We start from the raw sequence: 21257 nt of genomic DNA, 5'->3' as shown, positions 1-21257 counted from the left end.
TCTTCCCTACAAAGCATCACTGTAAGTATGCTAGTGGGCTAAGAGACGTTTACCTATATGGAGAGAGTTGCCCATGCAACTGAGCTGCCACAGCCAACTCCACGTGTCCTGCCCGAGGCCACACCTTAAGTCAAGTCCAGAGGACAGGCATGTGTGCGTTCAGGGCGCCTACTTGCTCTCGAAACAGCAAATAAGCTGTGTAAAAGGTGGTGATGAATGGATGGACGCAACTCCCCTTCGTACCTCCAGTGGGCAGGCATGAAACTCGGTGTTCTCGGCAACCTGGGTGGAGGAGCCAAGAGCTGTGGGCACTCAGCCTTTTACACCCCCAGCCATGTCAGCATCCCGAAACCACTTATGCTCTCATATGTGACATTAGTTCTGCCATTCAGGAAGCAGCACTACTCAGCTCCTCCTGACCTTGTGGCTGAACCAGCCCCGGGAAATCTCTCCTTCTCTGGACCTGGGGGACAGGGCTTCCAATTTTGCATTTATGGCGGATTCTGCGCTTCCCATGCACAGGTCTCCCCACGACCTGCCACACCTCAAAGTTCTGAAGAAAGGTAAATGCAGAAAGGTTTTTATTCCCCAAACCCCAAAGCTGCCTCCAGGTAGGTAGGCAAGGTTGGGCCCCATGGCCCACCTCTTCACCTTGGAAAGATTTAGGGCCTAGGACTACTACTAGCCTTGAGCAAAACAGGGAAATGTACCTCTTGGATTTTGCATAATAAGTACACAAAGCTCTAATGTCAACAAGGACAACGTTCCTTCTTTGATGTGGTGCCTTTGTGCAGTGGCACAAGGTGCCTTGGGCAGTTGTACACGGTGGCCTTGGGTCCAAGGCCATCTTTTGGCCTTTCCCCTGAGCTCACAACAAAATCTCCTCTTTATCTTTCCAGTCTGTTGGTTAGGACAGGTCTGCCTGAGAAAGAGAAATAACAGGCAGAGAGAAGCAAGAATGAGAGCATTTCCTCTAATATACATTTATTATTAGTTTTTAAATTAATAGACTCTTTTTTTTTTTTTAGCAGTTTTAGGTTTAGGTTTATGGAAAATACAGAGTTCCCACACACACCCTCACCCACACCAAGGTTCCCTTGTTATGAACGTCTTGCATTAGTGTGGTACATTAGGTACAATTGATGAACCAATAATACCTGGTTATTAGAGTCCTTGGTTTATATTAGAGGTCTCTCTTTGTGTTGTACATTCTATGGGCTTTGACAAAATGTATAATGATATGGATTCACCATTATAGTGTCATATATAGAATAGTTTCACTGCCTAAAAAAATCCTGTGGCTATGTTTAGTTTTAAATCCCAAATGCTCTACTCCCTGTACCCACCTCCGTGCTCCACCTCGCTGGGGTGGAGTAGGAGTGGGGGGTGGGACTGGAGGGGCTGGGGCTGGGAGCTTCCAGAGGAGGCCAGCATTTCTCAGCTTTGTTCTTTTCTTCTGCTCACCCAATATCCCTCCGTGAAGAAGATTATCCTCACAAATCAATAAAAGTTGAACCTGTCTGCTTTCCTTCCCTTCCTCCTTCTTGGGCTGCCTCACCTCAGATCCAGCAGTGAGAGGAAGTTGGCACTTTCTTAAGGAGAAAACCTTCCAATGAAAACATAAGTCAAAACGAGTTTACTGGCAAAGTTCACATGTTAAAAATAGTGTTGGGTAATATAGTTGTGCCTTGTATACTTCTGCGGGTTTCTGATAACAGAGTCAAGTCATGTTCCTTCCAAGAAAACAACTCTGCTTGTCCTGTTTGGGCATCAAGGAGACAACCACATGGGCAGGGTGACTGTCAAAATATGTAAGAATTTGTAGGGTATCGGTATGTAAGTTCGGATGCACTGAGTCATGCTGCAGTAACAATCAACCTTCCATTAGTATCTTTAAAACGGATTTATTTCTTGCTCATGCATCCTGCTTCTCCTGCATTGGTGGGGAGGGGGTAAGCAGGAGGAGTGTTCTGTGAACTACAGTTCATCAGAAGGATGCTGGCCATGCAGCTGGAGGAAGTCCTGGAGGCCCCATCTGTGCCAGGATAAGCCCTTTCCTCAGATTGTGAGGAGGTGTGGAGGGGTCCTGGGCAGGGCTGGCTTCGTGGCCGTGTGACTTGTGCAGGTGTATAGATCCCCATGTGTTCAGAGGGTCTTGTGCTTGGTTTAATGCTCAGCTGACACTGTCCTGAAATTCTCAACAATTTTTAAACAAGGCGTCTTGCCTTTTTATTTTGCACAGGGCTCTAAAAATTATTGTAGGTAGCCATCCTAGTCCCAGCAGAGGGTGGGTAGAAGTGCATTCTACCCACATGAATGGGGTAGAAAGTCAGAATGGTAGAAGTGCACTCCAGGAATAGGGAGCAGCAATTTTTTTTAACCAACCTGTATGAAACGTTTCGATTAACTTAACAGTTGGTATGGCAACTAGTGCATATCGGCCCAGATGTGGGTTGATGTGATAGTCCCTAAAAGGACCCACATTCACTAGGACAGTCATTTGGGGTAGAAATGATTCCTTAGCTTGGAAATCAGAATTCAGAGGCCAGGTGAGGCACTCCCATCTCTTTCTCAGTCTTCCTTTCATGAGTCTAGATTTTAAGGAGGTGAAATAAAAAGATATGACCTCCTTGCTGGCGAGGGTTAAACATGGTACTTGCTACATGGCATTAGGATGGGAACTAAAGTGGGATGGGTCTTACATGTTCTAAAGAGCAGTCTTTGCAAACAGTATTATCATTTTTATTACTCTGAGGTTATTCCTTTTTTAAAATTTTTTTAAAAATTTATTTATTTTTGGCTGCGTTGGGTCTTTGTTGCTGCGCGCCGGTTTTCTCTAGTTGTGGTGGGCGGGGGCGACTCTTCGTTGCAGTGCATGGGCTTCTCATTGCGGTGGCCTCTCTTATTGCGGAGCACAGGCTCTAGGCGCATGGGCTTCAGTAGTTGTGGCACGTGGGCTCAGTAGTTGTGGCTAGTTGGCTCTAGAGCGCAGGCTCAGTAGTTGTGGCGCACGGGCTTAGTTGCTCCACAGCATGTGGGATCTTCCCAGACCAGGGCTTGAACCCGTGTCCCCTGCATTGGCAGGTGGATTCTTAACCACTGCGCCACCAGGGAAGCCCTCCTTTTTTTTTTTTTAAAATACATCTTTATTGGAGTATAATTGCTTCACAATGCTGTGTTAGTTTCTGTTGTACAACAAAGTGAATCAGCCATATGCATACATATATCCCCATGTCCCCTCCCTCTTAAGCCTCCCTCCCACCCTCCCTATCCCACCCCTCTAGGTCATCACAAAACACTGAGCTGATCTCCCTGTGCTATGCTGCTACTTCCCACTAGCTATCTACATTTTGTAGTGTATATATGTCAGTGCTACTCTCACTTCACCCCAGCTTCCCCCTCCCTGCACCGTGTCCTCAAGTCCATTCTCTACATCTGCATCTTTATTCCTGCCCTGCCACTGTTTCATCAGTACCATTTTTTTTTTAGATTCCATATATAGGTGTTAGCATACGGTATTTGTTTTTCTCTTTCTAACTTACTTCACCCTGTATGACAGACTCTAGGTCCACCCACCTCACTACAAATAACTCAGTTTCGTTTCTTTTTATGGCTAAGTAATATTCCATTGTATATATGTGCCACATCTTCTTTATCCATTCGTCTGTCGATGGACACTTAGTTTGCTTCCATGTCCTGGCTATTGTAAATAGAGCTGCAATGAACATTGAGGTACACGTCTCTTTTTAAATTATGGTTTCCTCAGGGTATATGACCAGTAGTGGGATTGCTGGGTCATATGGTAGTTATTCCTTTTTTAAAAACTTTATCCCTTAGCACAGGGTTAGTAAGGACCAAACATGCATGCTCTCACCCTCCCCTTCTAATCCTCTTCTATGCTAAGTCTGTCATGGCTGGTTAATCATATCACTCTTTCCAGTTGATCCTGGATGTGGTCTCAGAATCTGCCCTCACTCCACACCCAGCACTGCAGTCAGTCACTAAAATCATTGTAGGTTGGGACCCAAGGAAAATCCTAGCCACCCCACTGCTCGCCTTTAGTCAGGTTCAGCTTAAATATTTCAGCCTATGATAGCCATGTTATGGGATATTGTTGTATAATACTTTATTCAGTCTTTGTCCTGGATTCCTGGGATGGGTCTTCTAAACTCTTGGAATTTCCTGAATGTTAGGAGTGTCTTTATTATTCACAGCGGGCCCTGGGACCACACCTGAGCTCGTGTTGATGAGGTGACTCCTGGTGGGCCCTGGAGTTTCAGGATGAGGGTTGGCCAAGCCAGAAAGACCAACCAGGTGACTACAAAGTTGGGGTTTTGAGTCAGGTGATATTGGTCTGGAGGGGTGGGGGGGCTGAAGATTGAGTTCAATCACACTTCTAGTGATTCAATTAATCAAGCCTGTGTAATGAAACCCCAAGAAAAACTCTGGACACAGAGGCTCGGGTGAACTCCCTGACTAGTGAACACATAAAAGTGCTGGTGGATGATGTGCTCTAGATTCCACATGGAGAGGACATGGAAGCTCTGGGTTCAGAACCCTCCCAGACGTTTCCCTATGAGCCTCTTCACTTGGCTGGTCCTGATTTGTATCCTTTATAATAAAATTGAAATTGTAAGTCTAGCACTTTCCTGAGTTCTGAGAGTCATTCTAGTGAATTATCAACCTGCAGGGGTAGTGGGAACCCCCAAATTTGTAGCCAGTTGGTCAGAAGTCTGGGTGGCTCAGGGACCCCTGAACTTGTGGCCGGCATGTTGCACGAAGGCAGTCTTATTGGCGACTGTGCCCTTAGCCTGTGGAGTCTGCACTAACCCTGAGTAGTTAGGTTCAGAATTGCATTGCAGGAATGCAGATGTGAAAGGCAAAGAGGAAGCCACGCTCCCCTGAGGCTGCCATGGTAGCAAGTGCTGGAGACGAGGAGCTCTCCAGGGGCAAAATGGACCTTTGCAGACCTCACCTGCCCTTGCAACTGGGGCATGTTCCTCCATTGACAAGGTCAGAGGAGCCGGACTTCAGTAATGAAGTATGCAAATTTCCCCAGGCCCCATAGGTACAAATGAGGTCACATTCATGACCTTGTTTCTCAAGTTCTTCCCTACAGCCACCCCTGCGAAGTGCCTATGCCCCATGAGAATTTCTGGGAGTACCTGGGGGTGTTCTCATGAACACGCAGAGTCAGCTGTTTCCGAGGTCTGCTGGACACTGCTGCTTCCACCGGACCACACTGTGGTGGATATCTTCTACTTGCCCCTCCAGACTCCCTCCCCACCCTCCCTGCCATGCTCAGTGCCCTGCAAAGCTGACCTTTATGAACTGCCTCATCCAAGGCTACTTTGTCTTGGCCTCTGGTTAGGTTCAGCCAGTGGAAGGCACTGAGGGCAGGGTGTTCATTGCCTGCTCCCTCCTGCTGTGAGTTGGCTGATTCCCTTAACAAAGGCTGCAGCTCTGACCAGGCGGCCACTTCCTTGCTTGTGCCCTCAGGTCTAGGAGAGGTAAAGCCTTCCTGCTGCTGTTAGCCCTGGGATGCTTTCCAACCCCTTATAGGTTTCCCTTCACTGCTCACATCTTTGTAAATGGTCCTTCTTCAAACTCTCCTTAGTTTGAGATGCCATTTGCTTCCTTTTAGGACCCTGACCACATAGACACCACTGCTGTTTCCACTGTATATACATCCTTGGGGCCATCCCACCTCCCCTTGAGCATCATTGATAATTCTACTCGGTCCTGTTAAAGTAGAGCTGACACAGTGCCTATGGCAGTATGGGAGGGAACATCTCTCCCTGCTCGGTGTCACTCTGTTAGAGGGGTCTCAGCAATGTACTGTTTGTGCTCCAATGTCTTCTAGAATTTTAGAAATAGCTCTTTTTTGACCTGCATGAGGCTAAAGGAGCCTGAGAGGTCTGGGGCTGGGAGCTTGCTATGCCACTAAATGGCTGTGTGCCCTTGGACAAGTCATTCTCATTTTTAGGCCTCAGTTTCCTCACCTGTAGCACAGGGGTTGGACTTAGTGTACTTCATGTGTGTGTGTGTGTGTGTGTGTGTGTGTGTGTGTGTGTGTGTGTGTTGGTCATTTTCATTTATTTTTTTTTAATTGAAATATAGTTGATTTATAATGTTATGTCAGTTTCTGGTGTACAGCAAAGTGATTCAGTTATATATATGTATTTTTTCTCATTATAGCTTATTACAAGATATTGAATATAGTTCCCTGTGCTATACGGTAGGACCTGTTGCTTATCTATTTTATATATAGTAGTTTGTATCTGCTGATCCCAAACTCCTAATTTATCCCCCCCACCTTTTTCCCCTTTGGTAACCATAAGTCTGTTTTCTATGTCTATGTGGACTCAGTGATTCTTAAACTGCCCTGGGCCCCCAGTCTCACTTTAGCCAGAGTAGCTCCTGTTTGATCTATTTTTAGAATTTGGGCTTTCGTGAAGATTTCCTTTAAAGCATGGATTCCATGGCTTTAAAAATGCTTGACAACAACTGGACTAGGTAATTCTAAGGTCCCTTCCAGTCCCAACATTTTTTTTTTTTTTTTTTTTTTGGCTGTACCGCACGGCTTGCGGGAACTTAATTCCAAAACCAGGGATTGAACCTGGGCCTTTGGTAGTGAAAGCACGGAGTCCTAGCCACTGGACTACCAGGGAATTTCCAGTCCCAACATTTTTGAGCATAAAATCAACCTTGCCTTCCTAACCACTGTGCCAGGGAGGGTCTGGTTCCAAGAATTAATGGAAAACTGATGGTTATAGCCTGTCTCCTGCCAGGCTCTGTCATGGCAAATCTACCGTGACCTAGTAAATCACTTTGCTCCACCCCATCCATCTTTGGCATCTTCTCACTTACTTCTCATTTACCTCTGCCACTCTTCCTAGGCAAGGGGAAAGAAAAAACTGATTTTAAACCAATTGCATAAAATGCAAACCACCCCAACAAATAAAAATGTGGAAAAGATGGCAGCTTTAAATGAAATGGCTCCCGAGGTTTGCAAAGGCTTCGTCCACAACAATGGAAGCTGGCAGCCCCTCGGTGGTTTGTCCCAGACACTTGGTGGTGGGGGAGGGGCACTTGGGAGTCGAGGTACCTGGCAAGGTGGGAAAAATTACTTGCAATTACGTCGTATGTTGATTTCTATCAGTCAAGTATCTTCTTACATTTCTTGACAAGAATGCTTGTAAAATAGAGTGGGCAGGGATGTTGAATCACTAAGGGCCGTTGACATAAGAGAGGGTGGCTGGAGGGAAGAGGGTGCCAGAGGAGAAAGTGCTAGAAGGAAGAGCAGAAAATGAGCTTTACTCACAATTCAGTGTTGTCTAAATCGCCCCTGAGTCCGGTTTCCCTGCAGCCCTAAGGTGGAGGTGGGAACCACACCGGGGGGGATTGGGGTAGGAGCTGCATGGGCACTGGTGTCAGGAGACCTAAGTTCCAGTCTGGTCTCTGACATTTATGAGGTAGACAAACTGAGAGAGTCACTTCAGCTCTCTGAGACTTCGTTTCAGGTACCGAGATGTACGGGAAAATGATAGCACCTGCCTCACGAGGGTGCAAGCAGTGAACAAGTGAGCGATTTTTTTTTAACAGGTTATTGAGCTATCATTCACAGAGTGTAAAGTTCACCCTTTGAAAGGATACACTTTCATTGTTTTTCGTGTATTCAGAGTTGTGCAGCCATCACCACTATCTCATATTAGAACAATTTTATCACCCCTAAAGGGACCCACATCCATTATCAGTCACTCCCCATTCTCCCTCCTGAGAGACTTATTTTTAGACTGCTTAACGTTGTACCCATTTTGATTTCTATCAAACAGTTGGTTAGTAGTAACAGTTGGTTGTTGCTGCACAATAGTCTGCTTCTAAGTAATATCACAAGTACATATCAGATTTAGTAAAAACTGTCTTGAGAACTGTGTCAGGAGTAAGCTCAGCAGGGGAATTTTAAAGAGAAAAAAGCTTAAAGACCACAGTTTATTTCTGTCTCATAGAATAGCCCAGGTAACTCCAGGTAGCTCACTGTTCATCTTCTCTAGGATACGGCCTTCTTCCTCAGGATCTGAAATGTCAGCTGGAGCTCCAGCCATCACATCCTTGTTCCAGATAGCAGGATGCAGAAAGGGGTGAACATTGCATGCTGTTGGCCTTGAATGAAGAGTCTCAGAAGCTACCACACAACACTTCTACTAACATCTCATTGACCAGAACTCAGTTATATGGCCACACAGAGCTGCAAGGAAGGCTGGGGTATTTAGCCTTATTCCAAAGAGCCAATGAAAACTGGGATTTGCATTATTATGAAAGAAGAGGAGAACAGTATTGGTGTATGTATCAGTCAGCAAATGCTATAATTATTCTGCATAACAAGTCACACAAAACTCAATGGCATACAACAATGAGCATGGACCTTTCTTGCTCTCAGGTCTGTAGTTGGGCTGGGAAAGCTCTGCTTGAGGCTACAAATCTCCTGGGTTAGGATGAAGGCTTCAAATTGGCTCTCATCTACCTTCCTCCATATTTTCCTATGACCAGCCCTACTAGGGCATGTTCCTTTCATGGCAAATGGCAGGAGCCCAGGAAGTTGAGCAGAGACGCATGATGCCTCCTGAGTCCTCTTGAGCCCCTCTTGCCCACACTCCATTGATTCAAGCAGGTCACGTGGCCATGCCAACATCAAAGGCAGAGGTATAGTCCATTCACACTAATGCGTACCACTGCAAAGTCACATGTCAAAGACGGTGAGAGTAAAATTCTAATTCAGGAAGGGTCTGAAAAGTGGTAAACAATGATTCATCCTATGACAGAGAGCAACCAACTTTGCCAGGAAATGCAGTATCCATGGTTTTGGTCCCCCAAGACCTCCCAGGAGCCTAGTGATGTTGCTGTTTCTTTAACTGCAGTCTCCTGCTCTAGCTCCCCACTTCTGATGGCCCCATTTTCCAGGTGGGAGAACAAGGCTAGCCCAGCCTCCAATATAAGCTTTCTAGGCCACAATTCCTAGTTCCCGGCCTCACCAGCCACCCTGTCACCATTTCCTCAGAGGTCTTGCCAAGAGAAGCAGGGTCTCCATGAGATTCAGGACTCTTCCATGTGGGACCAGGCTGCCATTTTCCATTACTGCAGTTCCCAGGGGTCCAGCCAAGGTAAGATCCGTTTCTCCTGTTCAGTCCCCCAAACACAAAAGCTTTCTTGTGCTGCTTTCTCATAGAATAAGGGTTGCTGATACAACTGGCTGACAGTGAAGGCCCAGTTAGCCAGGCCCTCTAATCACAGAAAAGCCTGTTTATCTTTCCCGGGGTAAGACGGAGTCTACGGAAGTGAAAATTCAGAACTCAGATTAGCTTTTCAAAGGGTGACCTTTCCATAGTTTACATTCTCAATAAATCAACCTGCTAAATTGTAATTGGTTGAGGCAAAATTCCGAAAGGTTTGGTCAAACTTTTGGCATAAATAACCTTCTGTGTATTTCAGTATTGCCACTCTGCTTTGTCCATTTCCATTAGTAATGCAAATAGCATTTTCTGGTGTACAGCCCAAAGTTAGCATGTACTCAGGAGTTGGTTGAAACAGCCATTTTCAATAAAGGCTGTGACCTCTCTGCTACCACCTTCTTCCTGTGGAGATTTTTTTGGTGTGGTCTTTGCAAGCTGACTTATAAACGTCCTTTCAGAAAGGTAATCTAAAAAACAAGCCACATGTTTCTTGTAAAGTTAAATATCCACCTATTTTATGGCCCAGGAGTTCTACTCCTAGATACTTTTACCTTAGACAAATGAAACCTATATCCAACCCACACAAAGAAATCTACATAAAGGTTTATAGCAGCTTTATTCTTAGTAGCCAAATGCTGGAAAAACCCAATGGTCCATCAGCAGATGAATGGATAAACAAATTGTAGACTACACATACAATGGAAAACTCTTCTGCAATAAAAAGAAAAGGATTACCAATATACAAAACAACACAGATGAATCTCACAGACATGCTGAGTGAAGGAAACCAGACACAGAAGACTACATGATTCCATTTATATGACACAATCTTAGTTCATCTGGGCTGCTATAACAGAATGCCATAGACTGCATGACTTATAAACAACAGAAATTTATTTCTTACAGTTTGGAGGCTGGGAAGTCCAAGGTCAAGACACCAGCAGTTTCGGTGTCTGGTGAGGGCTTTCTTCCTGGTTCATAGAGCTCCCATCTTCTCACTGTGTCTCACATAGTGGAAGGGGTGAGGGATCTCTCCAGGATTCCTTTTATAAGGGGACTTATATGGGCTCCACCCTCATGAACTGATCATTTCCCAAAGGCCTCCTCCTAATACCATCAACATATGAAATTTGGAGGGAGACAAACATTCAGCCCATAACAGACACTCGAGAAAAGACAAAACCAATCTACGGTGAAAGAAGAGTTGGGATTGATTGGAAAAGAACAAGAAGGAACTTTCCAGGTGATAGAAATGTTTTATGTCTTGATTGGAATAGTGGTTCCACCTTGTAAATATTTGTCAAAACTCATCACACTCTGTAGGTTAGATCTGAGCATTTCACTGTGTGTAAATTATACCTCAATAAAAAATATTTTTTAAAAATCAGGCTATTTCCTCAAATGGTCTAAGAGCAAACTTAGGAGATCTGTGTCCTGAACATTAATGGAAACATTGATGACCTTCCAGCTGGAGAGGCAATTGGGGGAACATGTGGTCGGCAACCAACTGGAAACAGTTTCGTTTCGTATCATCAGTTAATCATTGATGAAAGCGTTTCTGAAAATGGAGAATGAGGTCCATCCAATTAGGTTCTTTTCTTAAAAAAAAAAAAATTATTTATTTATTTGGTTGCGCCTGGTGTTAGTTGTGGCAGGTAAGCTTCTTAGTTGCTCCTTAGTTGTGGCATGCAAACTCTTAGTTGCAGCATGCATGTAGGGTCTAGTTCCCTGACCAGGGATTGAACCCGGGCCCTCTGCACTGGGAGCGCAGAGTCTTATCCACTGCACCACCAGGGAAGTCCCCCAACTTAGGTTCTTAAAGTAATTTTACAAGTGGCTCTCAGGTTCTGCTCAGTAAACTCAAAATGTCATTACTGGTGACTTTTATGTCAGGGTCCCATTATGCTCCCTTGCTGAGGAGCAGGGCTTGTCCAATCCCTCAGACCTGGGGACTGGAGAGATGGTGACATTTTGGTCACAGCCCCAAGTGAATCATCAGATTCTGAAGGTGCCACAGAATTGGAGGATCCTGTTAGCTGGGGGTCAGGATGCCTGGAGTGAGATTTTGTTCTTCCAATAACCTACACTGACCAATAAATCCATCCCCAAAAGAATCTGAAAAAGAATAGATACATGTATATGTATAACTGAATCACTTTGCTGTACACCTGAAACTAACACAACATTGTTAATTGGCTATACTCCAATATAAAATAAAAAGTAAAAAACAAAACAAAACAAAGCAAAAAAAAAAAAAAAATCCATCCCCAGCCATGCTGACACCCAGCCAGAAAGAAACAGTGCAGTGACCTTGGACAAGGCGTCTGTTACCCCTGCTCCAATCTATCCAGGACCTCAGGCTCCTAGAACAGTTTGTTCATTATGACACTCCCTTGACCAAAATCCTTTATAATCCCTATGCTACTGTCACTGCCAGGAAAGGCGGATATCTCCTCTGGGCTGAAGGCTTTGCTTTGTTTGATGTGGCCTGAGACTGACTCAGGCCGTAAATTTTCCCCAACAGGCTCAATAGGGCAAGTTCTTTTGGCAAAGAGCTATACCGAAAAAAACAACATGCCAACAAAAAACAGTGTAGAAGCTGCAAAGGAAGCTGGAAAGTCCTTTCTTTCCTTTTTTGTCAGATTGTCTTTGGAATGAGGTTTGCTTCCCACCCTGCAGAGGTGAGAAGAACCTCCCAATCAGGGGAGACCATTGCTGAGTACTGTCGGTTGCTGGTTGGTCCCAGCCAGTCTCTTGTTCACCTGGCCTCCTGGGATGATGACGTACAATGTACTTCAAGGGCTTGGCTAAGGGAGGGCCCCCTCCATTCTTTGTTCTCCCAGCCACCATCTTCTTGGTCTCGTCCAGAACGCAGAGGCATGTACACACAACCACACCTCCACACCACATCCATGGCACACAACGCAGAAACACACACACCACACACCATTCTTATACTACCCCCTACCCCACACACACATACAGACCACACATAAACACACATCACACACATATAGTGCATATCTAGACACCACACACACACGTTCACTCACTCGACTCTTGTCAACTCTTGTTCTGGGCAGGAACTGAGTTGGTACCAGCTTTTGTCCTTCCACAGACTCCAGTGTGCTTCTCAATCCCCAGGTCACAGGGAAATGTCACCAGGGGCGGATTGTCTGTCTCCCCTATCTTGACCATGAATAATTTGCTGATACGCACTGATGATGCTATTTTAGGCAACAGCAGACAAGTTGCCTTTCCAGTCATTCAGCCCAATCACTCCAATTCCATATCATAAACAACGCGCTCAGCTAGAACACACCAAGGTGCTATTATCAGTTGTTAGGTATTGAAATCATTCTGTATCAGTTCGTACACACCTGCTGTCCCTAGGCCCCTGAAGCCCACACTCCCCAGATTCCATAAGAAAAGGTTACTGCTTTACATATCAAGGACAAGACCAGATTCTGGTCCCTTGGTTGTGATCAACTGGGGTCCACGATATACCTGTTATCTGTATTTTGACTGTCATTCCTGTCCTCAGGGAATGGGTGAAAGGTAGCTTTGCCTGCTTTGAGGTCTTTTATGATGGTCAAACTTATGTTGTCTAAATATGGGTTAAGCCCATCTCTGTGAAAGGAGCCAAAGGTGGATACTCAGCAGGATATGACCCAGTGGGTAGCAGTGGAAAGAGAGTCCCAGGAGAGACCTAGACCAGCCAGACCTGCTCTCCAGGTGGGGCAGACGTGGGGCACCACGAGGGCATCCAGTCCAGCAGACAAACAATGGGTCTGGGGGGCGGGCTCTGGGCCAGCAGTCAGCACCATGCAAGACGGGGCCCCACTGCCAGGCGAGCACATGCTGAGAAGGGCTCACGGGAGCCCAGAGAGCGCGCACACGGTCCAAGGTGGAGACAGTGAGGGAAGCGGGGCCGAGCAGTCATTAGTTGATTCCTTCTCCATCAAGTATGTATGGGCGCCTATGTGCCAGGCACTGTGTTAACCACTCAGGATGCTCGGGGAGCAAGATTAACCCTGGCGGGTGGGGGGAAACGAATGCAGCCCTTATGCTAACAGCTGGGTAGACAGAGACATTAAAAGGCAATTCCAATCCAAAGCGATGAGCCCTACAATAGGGGAAGTTCTGTAGGAGCCCAGAGTTGCCGCACTAATTCAGACCCAGGGCATTCAGGAAGTGCTTTCTCCGAGGGCATGTGGTCTAAGCTGAGACCCTAACAATACATAAAATTGTTCAAGTAAAGAAGGATGGAGAGGAATGAGCAGCAGGTGCGAAGACCCCGAGGCAAGAGAGAAATGGGTTTATTCAAAGAGTGGAAAGGAATTTCTCCCATCTGGATGCTTGGAGCACACAGGGGAAGGGGTGGCCCACGGTGCTGGCATGGATCAGGGGGAAAGCACCTGGGGAAGGCAGGTTTCCAAGGGCAACAGAGTGAGTCAAGAGCAAGGGCTCCGGGATAAGCCTGCCTGGGTTGAATCTTGACTCTGCCACTTCCGAGCTGTGTGACCTTGGGAAGGTCATTTGGCCTTCTCGACCTCAGTAGAATCCTTGTAGTGCTCACTTCTGGAGGATGGAGACAGATAATGCATGTAACGCACCTAGAACTACGTGGCGTGCGATGTGTCCATTCACATCAGCCATGATTGGGCCCCTAAACCCCAAGTCAGGAGTGGGTCCAGAAAAGGGGGTAGGCTGGGCCTGCAGGCCTGGACTTACAACTAATCAATTGGCTGCTACCTTAAAAGAAATGCTCAATGTCAAAAAAAACACAAAAAAAGAAAATTACAGACCAATATCACTGATGAATATAGATGCAAAAATCCTCAACAAAATACTAGCAAACAGAATCCAACAACACATTAAAAGGATCATACACCACGATCAAGTGGGATTTATCCCAGGGATGCAAGGATTCTTCAATATACGCAAATCAATCAATGTGATACACCATATTAACAAATTGAAGAATAAAAACCATATGATCATCTCAATAGATGCAGAAAAAGCTTTTGACAAAATTCAACACCCATTTCTGATAAAAACTCTCCAGAAAGTGGGCATAGAGGGAACCTACCTCAACATAATAAAGGCCATATATGACAAACCCACAGCAAACATCATTCTCAATGGTGAAAAACTGAAAGCATTTCCTCTAAGATCAGGAACGAGACAAGGATGTCCACTCTCACCACTATTATTCAACATAGTTTTCGAAGTCCTAGCCATGGCAATCAGAGAAGAAAAAGAAATAAAAGGAATACAAATTGGAAAAGAAGAAGTAAAACTGTCACTGTTTGCGGATGACATGATACTATACATAGAGAATCCTAAAACTGCCACCAGAAAACTGCTAGAGCTAATTAATGAATATGGTAAAGTTGCAGGATACAAAATTAATGCACAGAAATCTCTTGCATTCCTATACACTAATGATGAAAAATCTGAAAGAGAAATTATGGAAACACTCCCATTTACCATTGCAACAAAAAGAATAAAATACCTAGGAATAAACCTACCTAGGGAGACAAAAGACCTGTATGCAGAAAACTATAAGACACTGATGAAAGAAATTAAAGATGATACCAACAGATGGAGAGCTATACCATGTTCTTGGATTGGAAGAATCAACATTGTGAAAATGAGTATACTACCCAAAGCAATCTACAGATTCAATGCAATCCCTATCAAATTACCAATGGCATTTTTTACGGAGCTAGAACAAATCATCTTAAAATTTGTATGGAGACACAAAAGACCCCGAATAGGCAAAGCAGTCTTGAGGCAAAAAAATGGAGCTGGAGGAATCAGACTCCCTGACTTCAGACTATACTACAAAGCTACAGTAATCAAGACAATATGGTACTGGCACAAAAACAGAAACATAGATCAATGGAACAAGATAGAAAGCCCAGAGATAAACCCACACACCTATGGTCAACTAATCTATGACAAAGGAGGCAAAGATATACAATGGAGAAAAGACAGTCTCTTCAATAAGTGGTGCTGGGAAAACTGGACAGCTACATGTAAAAGAATGAAATTAGAATACTCCCTAACACCATACACAAAAATAAACTCAAAATGGATTAGAGACCTAAATATAAGACTGGACACTATAAAACTCTTAGAGGAAAACATAGGAAGAACACTCTTTGACATAAATCACAGCAAGATCTTTTTTGATCCACCTCCTAGAGTAATGGAAATAAAAACAAAAATAAACAAGTGGGACCTAATGAAACTTCAAAGCTTTTGCACAGCAAAGGAAACCATAAACAAGACGAAAAGACAACCCTCAGAATGGGAGAAAATATTTGCAAATGAATCAACGGACAAAGGATTAATCTCCAAAATATATAAACAGCTCATTCAGCTCAATATCAAAGAAACAAACACCCCAATCCAAAAATGGGCAGAAGACCTAAATAGACATTTCTCCAAAGAAGACATACAGATGGCCACGAAGCACATGAAAAGATGCTCAACATCACTAATTATTAGAGAAATGCAAATCAAAACTACAATGAGGTATCACCTCACTCCTGTTAGAATGGGCATCATCAGAAAATCTACAAACAACAAATGCTGGAGAGGATGTGGTGAAAAGGGAACCCTCTTGCACTGTTGGTGGGAATGTAAGTTGATACAGCCACTATGGAGAACAATATGGAGGTTCCTTAAAAAACTAAAAATAGAATTACCATATGACCCAGCAATCCCACTACTGGGCATATACCCAGAGAAAACCGTAATTCAAAAAGACACATGCACCCGAATGTTCATTGCAGCACTATTTACAATAGCCAGGTCATGGAAGCAACCTAAATGCCCATCAACAGACGAATGGATAAAGAAGATGTGGTACATATATACAATGGAATATTACTCAGCCATAAAAAGGAACGAAATTGAGTCATTTGTTGAGACGTGGATGGATCTAGAGACTGTCATACAGAGTGAAGTAAGTCAGAAAGAGAAAAACAAATATCGTATATTAATGCATGTATGCGGAACCTAGAAAAATGGTACAGATGAGCCAGTTTGCAGGGCAGAAGTTGAGACACAGATGTAGAGAATGGACATATGGACACCAAGGGGGGAAAACTGCGGTGGGGTGGGGATGGTGGTGTGCTGAATTGGGCGATTGGGATTGACATGTATACACTGATGTGTATAAAACTGATGCCTAATAAGAACCTGCAGTATAAAAAAACAAACAAAACAACTAATACTAAACTTTCATTGGGTTATTTGTATGGAAATATGTTAATATAAATGTTTCAGACATTACATGAAATTTCTAAAAATCTTATATTTGTACTTGTATGGAAATATGTATGGAAATATGTTAATATAAATGTTTCAGACATTACATGAAATTTCTAAAAATCTTATATGTTCTGGTATAATGTTATAAGTAATAATCCTAGTTATTACTTTAAAATGTATATCTCAGAAATAACTAATTTTCTTGTCAACTGCATTATTATGAACTGTCATCAAATCTTTAACCGTGGTCATTTTTAAGTCTTTTGTCATTTACAGACAGTTCTGGGTGTACTCTGATGATTTTGCAAATATGTTCCTATAAAAGGGTTTCATCTTCAAGAAATACATGGAAAAGACTCTGACAAGTACAGGTTTCTGGTAACGGACTGTACTGCTGAACTGAATGAATAAGCATTTTCAGAACTCTAATGAAAAACTGATGAACTCATAAAAGTGCTAACAAAAGATCAAGATGAAAAAAAAAAAATTAATTTCATGGGACTGAGTGAACTGATGAGGATGAGTATAATTTTTGTGACTTTCTGTCTGAATTAAAAAAAAAAAAAAATTCCACAAGGACTCAGAGGCAAAGAATATACAAATCAATTTTCACTGCAAAGTAAAGGAGCTGTTACAGTGGAGGATTACTGGACTGAATGTCAATACTATGACATAGTATGAGTGTGTTTCATGTTTGGTAATTGCAATCATTGTTGCTTTTGTTGTGGTCATCCATGTACAATGCTTGGTGTCAGTCGATTTATCTCTTGTAAAAATAAAATACAGTGTGTGTGTGTGGAAAAAAAAAAAAAAAAAAAAAAAAAACATTCAGTGTTATAATCACCAGGATAGTCACAGTTCTCTTTCAAATAGCATTTTAAAAGTTGCAATGTAATTTCCACACATTGGCTTCTTGAAGTCTTAAAACTTATCCTGTGAAGGAAGCGAAGTGTCCTTCTTTTTAGAGAAAATGAGATGGAGGCTTTTCACCTGGAGAGTCCAGGGTCTGGAGTGAACCAGGTCCTCTGACCCCTCCATCCCACCTGGGCTGGTAAGCTCGATGCCTTCTCCCACTCCCCCTGCCTCTGTGCAAAGCCCAAAACAAGGACAACAATTCGCCCCTTTCAAAGGACAGCTTGTAGGGCAACACTACTGTGGGCACACCTACTGGCCCTTAGGGCTGTTCCCCAGAGGGCATGTCAGCCTCCTGGGAGGTCCCCAAGTTGCCGGGACATGGCTGTGTGGTGGGTGGGCGCATGAAGGATAGTCCCTCCAACTACAACCTGACGTCTCCTCTTTAGAGCTGCCCCTGACCCAGCAGCTGCCCCTCGTGCCTTCCAGCTGTGTCTGGTACATGTCAATCTGATCTCAGCAGTCTTCTCAAGGAATGACATTCTTGGCCCAGCCCTTAGGATAAATGGGGGTGTAATTCTTTCATATATTAGTTTTATCTCCCACCTTAATTCCTTGGAGTGAGGAATTATGTCCTCTACTTTTCTGGTGTGTACATGGCCCCCAGCATAGCTCCAGACACATGAGGTTACTCAATAACCCCTTTGTAATCACACATTTATAACGGGCAAACATAGACTGACAGGTGTGTGTTCCTATATCGTGATGTCAAGGGCATTTCTCAGAAGGTTGTTTGGGAACTGTCAAAAATGAGCAAAAAGAGTTGGACTTATGCAATAATTTCATAGCCTTGGTCAAGGATGGGTTAGTAAAAGGAAAATTTATTGTAAGGATACAAGGTAACCTCAGGGAACACACCTGCAGAAGCCGGGATTCACAGGATCTGGTGGCTTTTTTCTCCACCTTCTCTCTCTCTCTCTCTCAATCCCTCCCTCCCTGAGTTCCTTCATCTCTTCCTCTTTTAGCTTTTGCTTCGGGCTTTGAATATCTCCTGCTTTGTAATAATAATTCATTGTTTTGAGTTACCATTCTACCCCAAACAGCTTTAACCCTCCATGACCTTACAACTCCAGTGGCCCACAATACAACACAATACATTTGTTTCTGTGTCTCTTATTTTGAATGCCCGAGAATCTAATTGGCTCAGCTTGGATCAGTTCTTCCCTGTGGTCCAATCGGTTATGACCAAGGGTGAGTCTCCCAAGAAAATATGGCCACTCAGGTTGCCCCCTTTTCTGGAGGTGTGCAGAGCACTTCCCAAGTGAAGGGTGTTTGGGAGATGTGCATCCCAAATCTGCCGATCACACCCAATTCCCAACCCTGAAGGAGCCAACATTCCACTCCTCCTCCACGTGGACAGGCCTAAATCCACTCATTTCAGCAAGCATTTTTGGGGCTATCCTGTACCCTCCCAAAATACTTAAGGCCCTGGAATAGGAAATAAAAATTTGAGATATAAGAATCCTGACCTCCAAGATCTGTTTCTAGTGGTAGAGACCCAACCACTGGGCCCAAGGGCTAGGTAAAAGTTAGACTATGGAGTAATTACAGTAATTTTAGGGGTAGAAATGTGGGAACACAAGGTTGAAAGGTGAGCCAACAAGAGTGGATCAAAATCAGCAGCTATCTTCAACTATCAGATTGGCAAATATTAAGAAGAATGATGACACCCAAATTTGGCAGGATGTGAGGAAACAAGCACTATCATCTACTGCTGATGGGAGCAAAAAAAATGGAGTGATACTGCTGTAGGGTATCTGGCAATCTCTACCAAGATACTAAACGTGCATCCCCTGTAACCCACCAATTCTAGGTCCAGGAAAGATGAGAGCCAGAAATTGTTATAAGACAATGGGGAAGCTTGGATGAATTTGATGACATGAGCCTACACTCAGCTGGATTTGTACCCTATCTACTGTGTATGCTAATAAGGGTGGGATGACCCTGCTCTTAACCCCCTATAAATGGCATGATTGAGACAACCCATAACTTTTCCTGATTGGTCATGCCTTCCTCAAATGAAAGCAGGACATTAGAGCGGACATAGCAAATATGGCATAAACCAATTATCATGAGTTGATGACTGTACTCTTTCCCATTGGATTTGGACACTGCCTCAGGATCATTCTCAGCACCCTACACTGTCCTTCCTAATCAAGATAAAACCTTTATTCCATTTTTTATTTATAGCTGCTTGGTCCATCCCTGTCCACTGCCCTGATCCCTGGACAATCCTGTGGGATTTTGCAAGTCAAATGGCACTATATTTGTGAGAATATTTGTTATCTTTTTTTTTCTTTCTAACCAGTCAAGTGGGCTGGATGCTGCTGATCAAGTTTTCAAGTCATTACTCAATTCTCCCTTCCCTGAAAGGGAGGCCCTGCAAGGAAGACCACACAGGCTGATACAGGTAGGGTCATGGAGGCCAGGGAAGTGATTCTAGGAGCGTTTCTTACCTGCAGCCTGACTCACAATGCTGCTAAGTCAGGCTTGTTTCTGTGTCTCTAACTTTTCCAAAAGTCAGAGGAAAGTTATTGATGTGGTCACATCAATCACGCTATGATATGCTGACCTAATAAAATTTAACTTCAAAATGCCACATGTTTTCATACCTAGAAACTCAAGTGAGATTGTTTCTGCTTTGAATTTCATAATTTACTTTAAAATTGCAGACTACCTATCATTTGCTCTGAAAGCTTTATGTCAACCTTTGACCCAAAGCACCAAAGTTCTGGAGAAAATGATGAAATGAATGGTACCATCTTCATTAACACAGTTAGCACCATGCCTGAAGCAGAAAAGGTGCTCCATCGATGGTAGCAATGTTCATCCTCCTTCATCTATTTTTGACAAGTAAACATTTTCAACTTTTATATCTAAGCCAAAGGAGTTAGAAGAGACAGTTAACAGTCACACTTGTACTCAAGATTCCTGTAGGAAGATTTTTAAAAGACATTATGATTACTATCCAAAGTTTCTCAATCATGGAACTTTTGACATTTGGGGGGAGATCATCTTTGTTACGGGGGAGCTATCCTGTGAATTGTAGGTTGTTTAGCAACATCCTGGCCTCTACCCACTAGATGCCAGTAGCACCCCCTTCTCAATTGTGACAACCAAAAAGGTCTTCAGATACTGCGAAATGTCTCCTGTGGGGAAGGAAGGTGCAAAATTGCCCCCAGTTGAGAGCAACTGATCATTTCCAAATTGTCTGTATGAACTGTAACAGAAAGGAACAAATTCTATGATCAACTACAACTGCCTTATTAAGAAGAAAATCTGTTATGCAATAGGCCTTTTGTTTCAGCTCTGGTCACCTGGTAGGTTTGGACATGCTCAGGTCAACCTGGAGCTGAATTTGTCAGCAGGCAGCCATCCAGACTTGATCATTCCCAGCAAAGGTGCCAGAGAAACCCTGCCAATGTAGACTACTCAGAAGTGCTGGATACAATATTTTTTTAAATATCTTTTTAAATATAGGGTTAAAGTAGAGGGAAAGTAAGAGAAATCTATAGAGGTCCAAGATGAGCAAACCCAAATACAGAGGTAAGCAAATGCTGAAGTTAGAACTCACCCAGAAGATACTTGCCAATCCCTGGGGGCCTAGAGCTTGTGTACTGTGCTAGGTCTTGTGTACTGGCAACAGGAGCAAACTCTGGGATGTATGTGGGCTGGGAAGTAGGATTAGAGACTCTTTCATCAAGCCAGTACCTCTGAAAGGTAACAGTCTTGGTTGGTGAACTAGAAAAAAAGCCTCAACCCTCAAAGTGTTGTCTAGGCCTTGGTTCTGAGTGAAATGGAAAAAAGATCTCTTCTAATAATCCCTAA

At 43.8% G+C, this 21257-nt stretch overlaps 1 long non-coding RNA gene across 1 annotated transcript in view; it reads left to right on the top strand.

Annotated features, from left to right (window-relative positions):
* Nucleotides 1-17311, top strand: part of LOC309612246 — a 38206-nt gene extending 20895 nt beyond the window's left edge. Inside the window, exon 2 of the long non-coding RNA XR_014235072.1 lies at nt 8055-17311. This is a non-coding gene — a long non-coding RNA (uncharacterized lncRNA). The remainder of the gene's footprint in view (nt 1-8054) is intronic.
* Nucleotides 17312-21257: the final 3946 nt, after the last annotated feature.

The sequence above is a fragment of the Balaenoptera borealis genome, assembly GCF_965194805.1.
Source record: "Balaenoptera borealis genome assembly, chromosome: 15".
Lineage (NCBI taxonomy): Eukaryota > Metazoa > Chordata > Mammalia > Artiodactyla > Balaenopteridae > Balaenoptera > Balaenoptera borealis.
Note: the sequence above shows the minus strand (reverse complement) of the source record. Positions and strands in the feature narration are given on the sequence as shown.